General features: G+C 39.3%; 1 protein-coding gene across 6 annotated transcripts in view; it reads right to left on the bottom strand.

Annotated features, from left to right (window-relative positions):
* Nucleotides 1-12,837, bottom strand: part of kank3 (KN motif and ankyrin repeat domains 3) — a 36,199-nt gene that overhangs the window by 18,259 nt on the left and 5,103 nt on the right. For 2 of the 6 annotated variants that reach the window (XM_042415790.1, XM_042415793.1), the window contains exons 2-3: nucleotides 10,906-11,037; nucleotides 8,407-8,538 (exon numbers count right to left, since the gene is read on the bottom strand). The exons of 1 other annotated variant lie outside the window; for it this stretch is intronic. The gene's annotated coding sequence lies outside the window, so the exon portion shown is untranslated. 3 more of the 6 variants (XM_042415792.1, XM_042415795.1, XM_042415791.1) reach the window with 3 other exon arrangements.

The raw sequence follows: 12,837 nt of genomic DNA, 5'->3' as shown, positions 1-12,837 counted from the left end.
TTTCGGACAGAAACTGAATTTGATCCCTGGTTCCTCCAGTCAAAAACATTGAGTTTTGAATGTTCCTTCAGTTGAAACGGCCTGTGATTGAGTACAATATCATTACCACCAACAGCAATGATGGCCAGAACTACTCCTGGCACAGCTGTGGCTCAGGAGGTAGAACAGGTCATCCATTAATCACATTGTTGACATTTCAATCCACGGGTCCTCCTATCTATATATCGCAAATTTGAAAGCACTTTTTCCATTAAGTTTAAAAAAAAAAAAGCACTATTTAAATGTAGGTCATTTCCAAAAATGGAATTATGCTTTAAGTCATCAATGTATACTGACTAAAACTTCTTTAGTAACAGTTGGATCAGTCTTTTAACAGTCAGAGCTGCAAACAAATGAGCAGCTCACTTTACATTCAAAACACAGCGCTGCATGTTTGTCATCTAAGATTCAATGAACTTGGCGTTGTGTTATAGGAGGCCGATTTAAAGGAGCAACACTATTTATTTCTACAAAGAGAACTTCACACGGATTAGTACCTCAGTGACATAAAGTGTTTCCTTGAAAAATGGCAAATACAGCAATTTGTGACTGATACAGTTTTTCCCCTCAGGCAGAGTAGGAACATGTGACGAGTGGAGAAGTCCCATGTCGTCTCAGAGCAGACTTGCGGACGAGTTATTAATGAAGAAGAGAACATTGTGTCGTCCTGCAATCAGTCCGCTTCATGGAAGAGGAAATGTTGTGCTGGTTCGAGGCTCGGAGCCATGTTTTGAAACGGTGACCTCAACTCCACCGCCACCCTTTTCCCGACAAGGGAAGCCAGAGAGAGAGAAAGAGAGAAAAAGCGGCACAATCTGACTGACACGGAGGGGAGGGAGTGAAAGCCAACATCCTCTCTCACTGACAGCAACTCTTACTCTATCTGACTGTTTTACATGAGAAAAAACCCATTCAGAAATCTGGACACACATAGAGACGCACACATAAAAAGAGACACCACAGATACAGGCCTCCACCCTTATATGAATACCACACATGCCCACAGACACACTTGAATTACTAAACATGTGAGGACTTTAACTGGTTTTATTTCCAATCTCCTGACTGAAACATTTACACCAATTATAATTCCAATCTGAACCCAAAACTCTGACCATGCCCCGCAGTTATTTTTCCAAATGTAGTCTAAAGAGCTGAAACGATGAACTGATTAGTCGTTAGAAAGAAATTTTACAACAGTTCTCTCGTTCCAGCTTCTCAAATTTGACAATTGGCTTAATTAAAATAATCGCTAGGCACAGCTCTTAACATTTTACTGATTATAACCAGTTTGGGGGGGGGGGGGGGGGGGGGGGTTAGCTGTTCAGGAGTTTTTGATCATATCACGTGATCTTCATCAGTAAAAGATAGCTACGAAATGGACCTTGGAGTGAGATTGTTCTCTCATCTTTCATTTCCAAGGTCAAGAACAGACTTTGAACTTCAACTTTTAAGCCAACATGGATGAGAAGTGCTCAGAAAACAACATGAAATGCCAACATCTATATTTGCACGACAACTGAGAAAACTGATCCTTATCTGAAGGATGAAGATCATGTGATATGATTGAAAAGCTCCAGAACAGCTACTAAAAAGGACCTTGAACTGTTATTTCCAAGGTCAAGAATGAACTCTGAACCTCAATTTATGTGTCGCTTTCTGACAGAGGAAACAGCGTCAGCAACCTTTAACTCTCATCCCAGTTCATCTTAAATTTAAACCCAACTGCTAATTCTGAACTTAATCCCTTGTAAGGCGAGGAGCCGCTAAATCATCTTCATACTGAGGAGATTTCTTTAAAGTCTTTATCCTTGTGTGGACATTTAGGCCTAATAGATACAAACGCACACTCAGGAGGGCCTCTCTGCTGCTGGGATAAATCTGCAGTTTCCTGAAGGGAAGCCCACTACTCCCCCAATAAATCCCCCTCATCACAACGCACACACACACTCCTCCGTGCCCCTGTGGTAGACCTCCCATTGTCTCCCAGTAGGAACTTGGGGGGGTGGGGGGGAGGTCCTGCCAGGAAACCCATCAGGCCGTCCTGAAAGCTGCTTCCTGGAGGCAGCAGGAAAACACCGGGGAGAAGACAAGCAAAAACTGAGAGCTGAACAAATAGAGCCAGTGTGACATGAACACACAAACACGCACACCGTCAAGCAGCCAACAACAGCACTGAGAGGCCGTCATCACATGATGCATCACACTGAGGTTAGATAACGTGTTATCATTTTTGGCGAGGACTCAAGTGTTTTGTGTGCACCGAGGCTCACACAAACACACTTTAACATTGTCACCTCCATCTGTTTACAGTATTTTGCCACCAGTTGCTGTTTTCTGTCTCCAATCCCTTCAACATAAATTATACACTGACGTCACATCGCTTACATCTTGTGTGTCTCCACTGTATACAGAAAAAAATCTTTTTTTTTTTCACCACAATCAGGTTGACTTCAAACATCACATGCGTCCTGCCTCCCCTCCCTCTTCCTTCCAGATTCTCCAACAAACACAATCCAGCACATTCAGTCTCCACAATGAGGCATTATGCCTCTTTGGTGGCGACGCTGTTTTCGAAAAGTTTTGTGAGGCCTCGTTGTTTCTCTCCATACCAGCCCTCCCCCCCTTTCTCCCTCTCCCAACTGTGTCCAGGTTCAAAATGTCATGAGTGAATTCAATAAAGTCACTGGGGAAGTCTAACGCTGGGTGAGTTTGAAGATGAAGAGAAGTTGTCTGGCAGCAGAGCGCTCAAGGCTCCCACGGTGGATCTGAAGCTGTTGAGTACCAGCTGGTCGGACTCAGTGTCTGACATGAAGCTTCACATAAGGGTTAACAGGATCAATGGATGCTGACATCCAGTAAGATCTTTAAAAAGGGAAAATCCCACTCTGAGCCTCCGTCTATGTCAGATCTCTTCAGTCTATTCAACTAATTTGAGGAGTTCCATGATAAAATACTTTGGGCTGCCTCAACCTGTCTCATCTTCTACTTCAATTAGCATTTTTCTTAGCCTGATAACCATTTTGCTTCACTGAATGCTTCATTAATCAATAGTGACAAAGTGACAAAACAGCCTGACTAATGTCAGGAGCGGTTAACTTGATATTTTTTTACAACAATTAAAGAAATTTGACTATTTTTGTAAGCCAACTTAGTTGATCACATCTATGCTTGTCACCATTTTTTTTCTGTACTGTTCTTCATGGAAGTAACTAGGTAGATGTTTTGGAAGAGGAAGTCCCTTTTCTTAATCCAGATGAATCAGAGATGGGGGAACATCTGGAAGCATGCTATGATCGCTTATGTTTCGCAAAAAGCCTTTAAGCGTAACCCAAACAATCAGCAAGAATTGTTGTTTCAATGTCAAGAGGGTGTGCAGACCAGTTCTCATTTTGACTCCCATTTTGATATTTTTCTAGTCTTTAAAACGATTAACATTTTTAGTAGTCATAGTCTACTTAGCTCTCGTTTATATTTAGTCAGTCTAGTAATTAACAGTCATATTATCAATAGGAAAAAGACTATCAGTCACCACCAAGCAACTTGGTCAGTAACAGGATAACATTTTATGCTACCTGGACTTCTACTTGCATAAATAAATAAAAACAAGGATGTCCCACAGCATCCCTCTAGCCTCATTTATTATGCATTTATCAAGCTGAGTGTGCCTAAAGGGATAGGTTCACATTTTTTCTGGTCTACTCTCAGTACTCATGCCTAAGTGCACAGTACATTGAAAGTGTTATCGGTCACTGTAATTGATCCTGCACTCCATATTGGCTGTGAGGGGATCAAAAATACAGCACAAATACATTGTAAAGTTCAGCTAAAATCATTTAAGTCAAACAAAATGAGGCCTTCTGATTTAAAGTTCCTGTTTTGTGTTTGTCTCTTACTGCAGCTCAAGCAAAACAAACACTGACCGAGGAAACAAAATGGGGGGATTTCGCACTTAAAAGACAGCAACTTTGGAAATATCTTACAATTGTCAAACGTATTTTGTTATGGATTTTCTCTTTAAAGATGGAGAAGGGATCCATAAAAACTCTGCATCAGTTGGGAAAATGGCACTGTGGTTTTTCAACCAACTTCAGGATTCAAACATGGATAACCACAGAACCCAAAACCTGGCGGGACTTGAATGAATTCTTGGAATAGCAACATTATATGTTTCTTTTTGGGAACAATGATGTTGGCATCAGTTTGAAATTTAGAGAGCTTCAAACTGCACACGGCTTGTATTCCAGCAGCAGCATCCAGTCAGGCGGCCGAGGAGGTCCCATGCCTGACAGCTTGGTGCCCCTCCCTGAAACAAAGCAGGGCTCTTAAATCGAATTTTCCCCAATTAGCCAGTTTCCAGTTCTGATGTCACGTTGCATTTTGGACCAAACACACCTTGTTTTCCCTCTGTGGTGAGACACAAACTCTCCAGGCCTGTTTTTCCAATATGACAAGCTGAACCTTTGTAAAAGCTGAATTCATAAAAAAAAAAAAATGCATTTGGCTCAAACATCAGCAGCCTTCTGCTGACTGATTTTCCATCTTAACTGTAGTCTTCTCTCTCTGTTCTCTCATTTCCTTTTTCTCTGATCACTTAATTTCTCTGTCTTTTCTAGCCAAGCAAATAACTTCTAACATTTCTAAAACACAGCTAAGTTGACCTAGATATCTGGTCCCCAGATATGTGTTTAAGAGGAGACTGTGACCCATTTGTCTCTTTCACAACAGTAGCAACTGGAGCCTCCAGATGTTTGATTCTCATAACTACAGAACAAGAACAGATGTCAGCTGTTGCTGTTTTCTGCCCAGAAACAACTGAAATATGTGTCTATTATCATGTTATTTCCTTCACTGGTGGAAAATTATACCAGTTCAGCATCTCTTTGATGGAGAGGGTCGGGGTAATGACAAGGCAGTGGATGCATGTAGGTCTTTTGAAACACTTTGAAATGTTTCCCAAAGCCCCTTCAAATCCTGTGAACACACCTTCATCAGCATGAAGCTGCTCACACACTCCCCTGCTTTTGTGGAAAATACATGTTTGTGGACTCTAATTCAGTTTCCATAATGCACTGATTCAGTTACCTTTTCCAGTTCAGGCTGATTGTTACTCCTGCTGTTGCACTGAGATGCAATTTGATGTCTACCAGGCATAACAAAACTTAATTGAACATAAATGCCATGCAGTCGACTCCAAGACGATCTGCTGGATGATTTATCCAAACTGAAAAGGGAACCCTTTTCATAAAGTTTGGCTTTTACTCAGTTGTCTTCTGTTGCCTGTCATGTTATTACATTTATTCTGTCCCTTCGGTTTATAATTTCATGGTTTAACTTCTTTGTGTTTGGAGTTTCATTGCTCTGGATCATTTTCTCAGTATTCTGCACATTTCCAGGTCTATATTTTTAACTGGGGCTGTACTGGCACATCTTTGCATGATTACAGTTCAAAAAACTATCTTCTACTGGTTTTTTACGCAGCCCCTAAGCTCAGCCTCTGTCTAAAACAAGTCTCTTTAAGGCCCCCCTCCTGATGAGCCCGCTCTGTTCTGATGGCCAGCTTCGGGAAGCTGCGTCATGGCCGACTTTTCAAACAAACCATGAAACAAACTATAGTAGCAGGATTTTACTACTTTTTCCTCGTTCTTCACTCGAAAAGCCAACTTCTCAAATACATCCATACATGTTCAAGCCAAAATCCAATCCGAAATATGAGAGTGGACAACGCAAACAACACATGGAGAACATTAGCAACAACATTCGCAACCAAGGCTACAGAGCGGACAGATGGTTATGAGCATGCACAACAAGCCGACTTCAGCTTGTCAGCAAGGCAGGCCTCAGAGCAGGTTGAAGGTTTTCTTTGTCTAACTGTTCCTTTAATAATAGTAAAAGTCTTTTATACGGCTGTGTCTCAGGAGGTAGAGCGGGTCGTCCACTAATCGGAAGATCAGCAGTTCGATTCCCGGCTCCTCCAGTCCACATGCCGATGTGTCCTTGTACAAGACACTTAACCCCAAATTGCCCCTGATGGCTGTGCCATCAGTGTATGAATGTGTGTGAATGGTTAGCTTCCTCTGATGGACAGGTTGGGACCTTGCATGGTAGCCCCTGTACCCATTCAGCGTATGAATGTGTGTGAATGGGTGAATGTGATTTGTAGTGTAAAAAGCGCTTTGAGTGGTCGGAAGACTAGAAAGGCGCTATACAAGTACAGTCCATTTACCATTTTATGTAGCAGCACATAAAGTGCTTTACAGAACAATTAATGAACCTTAAAGCATATAGAAAAAGTAACGAGATAAAAAGGCATAACCTGACACCCCAGATGGTTTGTTCCACAGAAACTATGTAACTGTGACTGTCCTTGGAAACTGTTTGGAAAAGGGCAGGTACTTTCAAAAAATACTTGGCAGGTGATTGGATGAACCATCTGTCCATCACCATCTTACCTTGCGAAGCAGCTGGATTCGCAAGATTACGCAAGAATCCTCATAGGATGACGACTGGTCCGAACCAGCGGTGGTTTGGACACAAAGCGCATAACTTGAAGCCTGACAAGATGGATTCTATCGTGATCTCATGATGTTGTGATCTCATGAATCCAGCTGCCTTGCAAGGTAAAAAAAAGGCATGAAACAACATGAAAATAAGATTAAACAACAAGGAACAGACCTGATTATAAAAAAGAGTAAAACATACAAAAGGTTTGACTGTTCACATTTCTGCAGTTGTGGCTGCAGTGAGAACTGAACATAACAGTATTGGTGCCTCATTCTGCCTTCTTACATGACTTCATTGAGCAGGGGTGCTTTTCCAGAGGCACCTCAGTGCTAAACCCAACATTTGTTCCATTATGAGCCAGTGAACAGAGGTGATCTGTGTTCAGCAATGGTTTTGGGAAACCAGGCTCAGTTCAAGGCCTTGTCTCACTTTGCCCTCAGAGACGTTTCTCAGGCTTCAGATTCAAAAAGCAAAAACAGTGACAGCAGCTTCGAGACGGCGTCAGAGAAAGTTGGAATATAAGTTCAAACTACAAGGAACGTCTGACTTCAGTGTCAAACAAAACTTTCATTGTGTGATCCAAAAATGGAAATTGGGTTCAAAGGTTTGCGGGATCACAGTGACATGCAGTGTTTCCAAAAGCAGTCGTGGTTTGGTTCTTCCAGAGAGAAGCGGTCAGTTTGGCAGAGCAGGAAGCTGACCTTTGTGGTGTTCAGGCCACAGCAGTCTGGTCCAACTCAAAACTAGTCTGCTACCTTCACAATTTTACCAGCTACAAAGCCTTTTAGGGTAAACTATTATAACCTCTAAATGATCATATGTTGCTTGCCAAATGTCTGGTAGAGTAAACAAATTCACCTGATGCAGCCAAAATCTAGCAGTGTTTGGGTTAGTTTGGTGTTTTCCCACCATGATGTTAGAGCACAGAGTTTGATTAGTGCCTCTTTCCCAAGCACTGCCAGTACTTGAGATGACGTGGGTATTTTTAGCCCTGTGTTTTTCATTCAGTGTTTCTCATGCAGAGATGATAGCTGCAGGCTGAGCGTCTGATTGGCCCACAGTGGGAGATCTCACAGAAAATCATATAAATTATAAATTTGCATTATTTTCCTGTGTTTTCCCCTCCCAATTTATTTTACATTTACACAACATGACATAAAGGAGTTCAAACCATTAACAATCAACCGTAGATAGAAAGCTAAGAGACTCTCGTTGATGTAACATTATATACAGTAATTTACAAAGTTTTAGAGGATAAATCTGATGATATTCTATATTTTTCTTATCGTCAACACCACTCATGAAAAGACCAAAACCAACAATGGATTGATCCTACTTTAACCTTGTCCAAAAAATATTAAAAACACATCAGTGGGCCAAACCCTTGCACTGGGTGACATGTTGCTTCATAACAATGAACATGAGCTCTGTAGTTTATTTTAATTTAATCCTTCAGACACTGTCCTGCTGCTATAAATACTCACTAGTGCCAAACATGCATTAATCTGCAGATGAAAATAGTCCTCAACAAATACACCATTTAATCCTGTTTGAGTAACGTTTGCTACAGTGTCCAGCTGTTTTAGGAATTATTTAGCCTTTTGTAAAAATGAAAGTTGAATTTGTGACATTTAAGATTTCTTCAGTAGGAATGAATGGACTTGGGTTTGAAGGACACAACTTAGACAGAAAGTCAAAGTATTGAGAGACAGGTTAACACATTTTTGGTTTGGTCTTTTCTTAGGATTTGCTGACGATAACAAAAAAATATAGAATATCACCTGCCTTATCACCTTTTAAATATTTACAAATGTATTCTCATGAGGTTGCACCATTTCTATGAAAAAAAGAGTTCATGCTCACCCTCAGAGTTTGAGATAAGGAGTCCACAGCCTCAAGCTCAAGCTGACTATAGATGCATTCAGAGACGACCTTTGGCTAATCTTCCTTTTCCATGACAGCAATCAGTACATGAAGCTCACTTTCAGCTGCTACCTACAGAATACAAGGGTGACCTGTTATCTTGAGATCACAACTTAAACATTTTATTCATCATCTTGAGATTTCTGTTTTCTTCTCAGCACCACTTACCCAAATTATCTCATTATCTTAAGATATTATCAATAATTATTGTATAAAAAAGCCAATAACATGGCCAACATGTTATCTCCAAAGATTAAACACTATTTTCCTATGAACACAGCTGAAATATAACTTCAGTTCAAGATGTGACATCCAATGTGACAACCTCATATTACTGATAATAATAAAAGTCTGACCGAATTATAATGTTAGAAGGAAAGATCACGATTGAGTTCATCCAAAGGCTATGGGGATGATGTCAGAAAGATGTCAGATATCTCCAAGTAACAACCAAAATTCAAACTCAATCTGTAGATAATTGGCTTAAAAATTAAATATGAACTGAACAACGGAGCCACTCGTAGTTCTAATAAATTTCAAAGTGTCTACAGCTGCAAATATTAGTTGATAAACAGAAAATTTAATCTGCAACTATGTTCACAATGGACAAATAATTTAAGTATTTTTTCAAGCAAAATCTCTCCAGTTTCTCAAATGTGAGAATTTGCTGCTTTTCCTTGTCTTGACACTACAGTAAACTAAATCTAAACTAAATATCTTTCAACATATTTGGGTTTCAGACTGTTTGTCAGATAAAACAAGATATTTTAAGACGTCATCTTGGACTCTGGGAAATTGTGGATGACAACTTCACTACTATCAAATATTTAGTGAACAAAACTATTATTCTATCGCCTGAAAAACATAACAAAACAGCAGATTTATCAATTATGAAAATAATTGTTAGTTGCAGTCCTAAAACATGGTCTAACCAGGTCTCCCACAGCTGCCTTCATTGTACTATTAAATATTTGTGTATTTCCCATTTATTACATTCTGCTGTACACAGTTGTGTTGTATTGTAATGGCTCTGTACTTCCTGTCCAGCTTCATGCCAACTTTGGTGCCATTGTTTTAAAATAATTGTAAATGTTATCTGCCACAAAAAAAACAATAAACTAAGACAGATGAATCAAATAAAGACAAGAGCTTTTCTGCCTGTTAAAAATTAGACCTACATAGAAAAATGGCAGCTACGTCTCTTCAAGGCTGAGCCGAACCTCTGAAGAACTTCTCCTTTCAGGAGCAATTTGGAAAGTCACTCCAATCAGAGAAGCTGACATTAAGTAGAAAGTGCCAATATCCATTTTCAAAGCCTGGATGCCTGCTAATTATAATGAAAGCCTGCTGCTATCAGGTTCCACACAGGCCAAACACTTAAAACTAATTGTTGCCTCAGGAAAAAAAAAAAAAAAAAAAGCTTGAATTTAAAAAGGTAAACAAACCTCTGACTTTCATCGAGCAGAGAATGAAAATGTTTGGAAACCTTTAAAAGGTCTCTCCTGGAATTACTGCTGTGATTGTAATCAGAGGATATCAGCTTAATGCTTTAATAACAAACTTACATTGCAGCTAAGATTCCTCCTTAAACTTGCAAAGAAATGGCTCCACTTTTAACTGAAAGTGTTAAAGCTGGCTGAAAATTCAGTACAAATGAATCCAGTGAGGTGATGTCAGTAAACTGCATACAGCACGCTCATGTTTACCAACCTGCCTGGTCTGCGATGATCAAAAAAAAAAAAAAAAAGGTCAAATTCACTAATTGAAAAATTGTTTTTGGCTATAAGGCTGTTGAATATGCCACTGGGTGCAAATGCTAGTTCACTCTCTGCAACCTGACCTCTGTATCTACAGCAGAAGGTGGAGTTCACACTGAAGGAGATGTGCTTGATATTATCCTGACAAAGATTATCCATATTGAAATGACCCCAAACAAAGACAACAGAAGCTGCTGCGTTCACATCGTATGGGATGGATGGATGGTAGAGATGGGAAAGATTCTCATGTTTACGATTAACAAACGTTCTCATTACCAGACAATTCAAGACGGCTTTTGGTCATCGACAACATGACACTAATACTATAAAATTTTGGCTCAATCACCTTTGATGACAGACTTTGGCTGACATGAGACATCCATATTAGTTTAACTTTCAGGCACTTCCGTATATTGAAATGCCAAGTTAGACATATAGTAGCTTTCAGGGAAGTCAAGAGTTTCTCAGCTGTAATTAAGACTTCAAAGTCGACATAAACTCTCTTTGCAAGTCAGAAAGTATTGAGAGACAGACTAACGCATTGTTGGCTTTGATCTTTTCTTAGGATTTGTTGACAAGAACAAAAATATAGAATATCACCTGCCATATCTCCTTTTAAATATTGACAAATGTTTTGTCATGAAGTTGAACCACTTCTATGAAAAAAAGAGTTCGTGCTCACCCTCAGAGTTTGAGATAAGGAGTCCACAGCCTCAAGCTCAAGCTGACTATAGATGCATTCAGAGACGACCTTTGGCTAATCTTCCTTTTCCATGACAGCAATCAGTACATGAAGCTCACTTTCAGCTGCTATCTACAGAATACAAGGGTGGCCTGTTATCTTGAGATCACAACTTAAACATTATTCATTATCTCGAGATTTCTGTTTTCTTCTCAGCGCCACTTACCTTAATTATGTCATTATCTTAAGATATTATCAATGAGTATTGTATAAAAAAAGCCAATAACATGGCCAACATGTTATCTCCAAAGATTAAACACTATTTTCCTATGAACACAGCTGAAATATCACCTCAGTTCAAGATGTGACATCCAATGTGACAACCTCATATTACTGATAATAATAAAAGTCTGACCGAATTATAATGTTAGAAGGAAAGATCACGATTGAGTTCATCCAAAGGCTAAGGGGATCTTTAGAGGATTTAAAAGATGTCAGATATCTCCAAGTAACAACTAAAATTCAAACTCAATCTGCAGATAATTGGCTTAAAAATTAAATATGAACTGAACAACGGAGCCACTCGTAGTTCTAATAAATTTCAAAGCGTCTACAGCTGCAAATATTAGTTGATAAACAGAAAATTTAATCTGCAACTATGTTCACAATGGACAAATAATTTAAGTAATTTTTCAAGCAAAATCTCTCCAGTTTCTCAAATGTGAGAATTTGCTGCTTTTCCTTGTCTTGACACTACAGTAAACTAAATCTAAACTAAATATCTTTCAACATATTTGGGTTTCAGACTGTCAGATAAAACAAGATATTTTAAGACGTCATCTTGGACTCTGGGAAATTGTGGATGACAACTTCACTACTATCAAACATTTAGTGAACAAAACTATTATTCTATTGCCTGAAAAACATAACAAAACAGCAGATTTATCAATTATGAAAATAATTGTTAGTTGCAGTCCTAAAAGTGTCTCGCCACATGTAAGAAATGCTGGAAAACATGGTCTAACCATGTCTCCCACAGCTGCCTTCATTGTACTATTAAATATTTGTGTATTTCCCATTTATTACATTCTGCTGTACACAGTTGTGTTGTATTGTAATGGCTCTGTACTTCCTGTCCAGCTTCAAGCCAACTTTGGTGCCATTGTTTTGAAATGATTGTAAATGTTATCTGCCACAAAAAAACAATAAACTAAGACAGATGAATCAAATAAAGACAAGAGCTTTTCTGCCTGTTAAAAATTAGACCTACATAGAAAAATGGCAGCTACGTCTCTTCAAGGCTGAGCCGAACCTCTGAAGAACTTCTCCTTTCAGGAGCAATTTGGAAAGTCACTCCAATCAGAGAAGCTGACATTAAGTAGAAAGTGCCAATATCCATTTTCAAAGCCTGGATGCCTGCTAATTATAATGAAAGCCTGCTGCTATCAGGTTCCACACAGGCCAAACACTTAAAACTAATTGTTGCCTCAGGAAAAAAAAAAAAAAAAAAAGCTTGAATTTAAAAAGGTAAACAAACCTCTGACTTTCATCGAGCAGAGAATGAAAATGTTTGGAAACCTTTAAAAGGTCTCTCCTGGAATTACTGCTGTGATTGTAATCAGAGGATATCAGCTTAATGCTTTAATAACAAACTTACATTGCAGCTAAGATTCCTCCTTAAACTTGCAAAGAAATGGCTCCACTTTTAACTGAAAGTGTTAAAGCTGGCTGAAAATTCAGTACAAATGAATCCAGTGAGGTGATGTCAGTAAACTGCATACAGCACGCTCATGTTTACCAACCTGCCTGGTCTGCGATGATCAAAGAGAAAACAGAAAAAGATCAAATTTGCTAATTGAAAAATTGTTTTTGGCTATAAGGCTGTTGAATACGCCACTGGGTGCAAATGCCAGTTCACTCTCTGCAACCTGA

Source organism: Thunnus maccoyii, chromosome 7 (genome assembly GCF_910596095.1).
Source record: "Thunnus maccoyii chromosome 7, fThuMac1.1, whole genome shotgun sequence".
In the NCBI taxonomy this organism is placed as follows: Eukaryota; Metazoa; Chordata; class Actinopteri; order Scombriformes; family Scombridae; genus Thunnus; species Thunnus maccoyii.
This window is presented reverse-complemented; position numbering and strand designations above follow the sequence as displayed.